Genomic DNA, 5,000 nt, shown 5'->3' with positions numbered 1-5,000 from the left:
CGGAGTCTCGTTGCTTTGCTCCCTAGCAACAAGCTCACTCCTCCTTGGGCATTCACCATTTCGATGAGGACCTTTGCAAAAATAACACCTTCGCAAAGATCTACTCTCCTTAGGGACTTCCTTCTTGCCTAGTAGAGGAATGGATGAAGTGGACTCACAATCCCTTTCTTTCCTCAAACTTTCCACCTCATCTTTCATCCTTCTCAACTCCTCTACTAATTTCCCAAGTTCACCCCTTAACAATTCATTCTCTTCCTTAAGTGCGGCAATTTCACTAAGGAGGGAGGATTTCGAAGACTCACCTTCTTTGACCACCTTGTCGATGGCTTCATTTAGCGCCCCTTGCATCTCCTCGCGAACCTCGTCCATGCTAGACTCAAGTTCCTCAAGGTGGGACTCTATCTCCTCGAAGCGTAGATCATCATCGACAAGTCGCAATTGTACCCTTGCGAGCTCGACCTCAAAGTCCCCTAGCTCCGCTCTCCCTTGGCTAGGTTTCTTTGGCTCCAACTTCCTCCTTAGGTCGCCATGCTCCTTCCCTTTTGGAGCACCCAAGCCAACCATCCCAACTTCCTTTGTCGGACTTAACATCGTTGGCAAAATTTGCTTCCTTCAATGAAAACCTCCTTTCTTGCAAAAACGGGTGGGAGAACCAAGTACTCCTCTTTACTTGGTCGCGGGTAAAATTCTGCTGCTTTTGGCCTCTCACAGAAAGAACCTCACTGCACTACCCCTGTAGGCAGTTTTGAACCTCACTGGTTATACTTCCAGCACACAGATTTTCTTCCCCTGAAAATCTGCCACCAATGCCCAGAAATCACCCTCACAATTCTGGACAGGCTACCCTTCGCTGGACTGTTCTTCTGCAGCCAAAAATCACCCTTGCCGAACTGCTCAGCAACTTGCCCAGAAACTGGCAGAAATAACCTCAGTTCCTGCCAAACCAGCGCCCCAATAATTCTGGCAGACTCTTGCCCAGAATCAGCTGGAAATAACCTCACTAAGGCAAGCTGAACCTCCTGAAGCAGCAATACCAACCTCTGGTATCTCGGCAACTCCAATCACAGCAGCAATAAACCTCACTGTACACTACCGCTGGCCAACCAGAACAAGGCAGAATTTGCCTCCAATGGCTCTGATACCACTTGTCACGGGCTTAATGATTCCAACCCCGAAAATCGCTTAAGCCGTGCGGCACTCAGCTCAGTCCGTCGAGCTAAGTCAGCCTAACCTCACTATCACGCAGCGGAAAGTAATTTGAAGGGTTGTGAAGAGCTCGGCCAGCTTCTTGTGGGATGAAGGAAGCTAAACTAGCTAAACTAGCTAGAAGGGAAGAGAATTGGGGAAAATGGCTTTTATATTACACTTGGGAAAATTTACAAGGCAAGAATACAAGAAAACTCTCAAATGTACCACAAAGTGTGTACAAGGTGTCCCAAAGGCTATTTTGGGTGTTGGAGGCTCCCACTCTTAAGTTGTTGAGTTTACATGTTGCCAATGGGGGTATTTATAGGCAAATGAGGGTGCTCAACCGACCTTAACTCGTGGTTGGTGATTTTCCACGTGTCTGCCCCTGTTTGGGCGGTTTGGGAGCAATCTGGGACGTTCTGGAATTTTCTGGCAGATTCTGGCAATGAACCTCGTTTTGGCGTGCTACGGGCCCGTGCGCCCCGCGCGTCCTCGGCCCGCCCGCGCCTCTCTGCCCGCGCCTCGCAGCTTCCAGCAGCGCCTGGAGAATCCTCGAAGCTTCTGGAATTCTCGCGCGTCTTCCAGCCCGCGTGAACCTCATTTCCCCGCGCGGCCAACCAGCATCGTCCCGTGCACGCGGCCCACCAGCGCGCCCCATCTGCGCGCTCGGCCCGCCAGCCTCGCGCGGCCTGCCAGCGTGCCCGCTGAACCTCATCTGCGCCTGGACATCTCCGGATGCCCCTGGAACCTTCTCGAATGTTCCAGCCCCATTGAACCTCCTTCCATCTGGCGACGCCCCCTGGCTTCCAGCACCTTCCCCCGTGCTGGGCTGGCCCAATTGCACCCCGTCGGGCCTGCCACTCGCCAGATTGCCTCCATTGCCTTTGCCAGCCCGTCTGGCCTGCTGGGCTCCACTCCTGGCCCAGTCCCGAAGTGAACCTCGCTTGCTAGCCCTCCTGGCCCGCAAGTCTGCCTGTTTTCCCCAACAGTGCCAGTCACCCCTGGCACCCACGGGCCCGTCCAACCTGTCTGCTGGCCAATCTGCCCCAGTTGGCATTTTTCCCCTGCAACCAGCAGCACAAGCCCGTTGAACCTCATTTGGGCTGCCACCCAGGCCCAAATGCAGAATTGGCTCCAACAACCTGTAAAGCCAATTTTCCTTCCAATTTTGGGGGTCATTGGTCCTAACACCTTTGGACCGTGACATCCGCTCTCGGGCCGCGACTGAAAGGGATCGAGAGCCAACAGTTCGATGCTCCAGCAAAGAGCCTGCCAGCAGAAACGATCTCGTAACCGCTCATGCGCCACCACGTACACTGAGCAGCAACCCCACGCGACGAACTGCCCCCCGACGAGCGAAAGCACGACGGGATGCCGAAACGCCAAATGGAGCAATTGCCCGCACCGCTGTGCGCGAGGATGAATCGGAGAGGGAGGGACAATGCAAAATAATGAAATGCAAAACAGTTATGAATGGAACGTTCGATTCTGACGACAAAGCAATCACTTCAGCCAAACGGAATCACCCTACGTACCACCACCTTGCCTCGGCTGCTCGCACGACGGATTCAGCACGGCACGAGGTGCCATGCCTTCCCCAAGCACTCGCGTTGCCTCAACAAAACAGTGGAAACCGAGATCATCCCCTCAACCTTAGCAACGCAAACAGCATGGAGGGAACGATTGGGGCACCGTGAGAGTCCAATCACCGCAACCAAAGAAACTCGCCGTACAATACTTCAACATATGCCTCGACAGCTCATGCGTCGGTTCGGAGAAACAGGTGGCATGAAACGCCACGCCCTCACCTAAGCAATCGCACGTGTTGACAAAGTAGAAGCACCAGGCTCATCCCCAAAGCCTAAGCAAAAGCAACCACCACAGTGGGACACATCGGCACGAGCAACAGTGCGCCACCGCAACCAAAGGAAATTGCCATTCTGCCGCAGCATGTGCCTCAACGCCACTCGCACATAGGATTGAGCACGGCATTATATCACCACGCCCTCCCCCAAGCACTCGCAACGCCTTGACAAAAGCATTAGCACCAAGCTCATCCCCCCAGCCTAGGTATTGCAAAACCACAACAGCCCCGACGTCCATCCACGACCCCGAGGAACGTAACACCCCACCAAGCAGCAGGCCTACACCACCAAGGACACAAACTAAGACAGGTTGCATCGCACGTCCGCCTGTGTTCAGAGTGCGGCATCCACACCTTGAACCGGCTTCCATTTGACACCCCCCGGCAAAGCCTTCGACCCCAATAGCTTCAGCCCTGTCGCCAGACCCAAACGCCTCAAAAGTCTATGCCACCAGGAACTCACACCATGCCCATTGCATCGCATTTCCGCCAGCACGTTGACCCAAGCACGGCACTAGAATGCCACACCGAAGCCTTGCACAAGCATCCAATTGATACTCCAAGCATGGGGATCGGCCCCAATAGCACTGAGTTCGTCGTCGGAGTTGAGGTACTGACCGCCGAGTTGGATGGAAATATTAGCACAACAAAATCCCGAAGCCCAGTGCATCACCTGGAAACTCGCACATCGGCACGAGCACAACACACAAATGCCATGCCCACACCTTGCACCAGCGTCCATTTAACACGCCCAAGCATTGGGATAAACCACCGGATCATTTCCTTGAACTGTCACCAATGGCCCTGGAATGGGCCCCACCGGGCCCGGGATGGGCCCCACCGGGTCCACCACGCCCGAGAATTTTTTTCGATGTTGAATCGAGAGGTAGAGGTGGAGAGGGGGCTAACAAGCTTATTCGCATGCTATACCGATGCCCACATATGGCCTAGCGCATGCCCAGGCCCCGGCCTTGCTGGCCCCCCCAGGGGGGTGACTACCCACACCCCCCTAAAGAGCCTTAGGAACAAGTTGGGCTGTGGCAGGAGGAAACATCACAATGTCTGAGGTGACACACCCCCCCTAAAAAATTCAATTTTACGTATTTTGACCTGATTTTTTGCAGATACCTTTATAAAAATGTAATCTAATTTTACAAAAATTTTGAAAATTTTTTATCAAGTCTAGGTATTTTTTTTTATTTTTTAAGTGTTAAAAATTCAAAAAATCATAAAAAATAGAAAACCCGTCAGAAAATCACCAAATTTTTTGTGGAACCTTAGAAAAATATTATAAATTTATTTGAGTTGTTATTTGGTGATTTTCTTAAACTTTGCACGGAGACATGACAATGCATGGGGTGACATGACAATACATGAGGTGACATGACAATGTTTGAAGTGACACACCCCCTAAAAAATTCAATTTTAGGTATTTTGACCTGATATTTTGCAGATATATTTAGAAGAATATAATCTAATTTTACAAAAATTTTGAAATTTTTTTATCCAGTCTAGGTATTTTTTTTTATTTTTTAAGTGTTAAAAATTCAGAAAATCATAAAAAAAACATAACTCGTCAGAAAATCACCAAATTTTGTGTGGCACCTTAGAAAAATATAACAAAGTTAATTGAGTTGTCATTTGGTGATTTTTTAAAACTTTTCAAAGAGAATTGGCTTGTGTCACAATTCTTGCCAATTTTGGGCATGCATGGTGGCTATAGGAAAAGTAAATGGAGGAGATAGTGCTCTTGATCTCACAACATATTGTTTCGTGTTCTTTTTGCAATGTGAGATAAAATAGATAAAAACTCATAGAGGTTGCAATAATTGGTTCATAGTCTCAATGAGTAAGAGAGAATCACTCCATAGATTTTCATTGCCTATGCGATGATGGCAAGTGTGCGTCCAAGCATGTGAGCCAACCATTGCAAAATGTTGGTCAATAT

Source organism: Manihot esculenta, unplaced genomic scaffold, assembly GCF_001659605.2.
Source record: "Manihot esculenta cultivar AM560-2 unplaced genomic scaffold, M.esculenta_v8 Scaffold64, whole genome shotgun sequence".
Taxonomy (NCBI): Eukaryota; Viridiplantae; Streptophyta; class Magnoliopsida; order Malpighiales; family Euphorbiaceae; genus Manihot; species Manihot esculenta.
The sequence above is the reverse complement of the archived record's forward strand: the minus strand, read 5'-3'. Positions refer to the sequence as shown.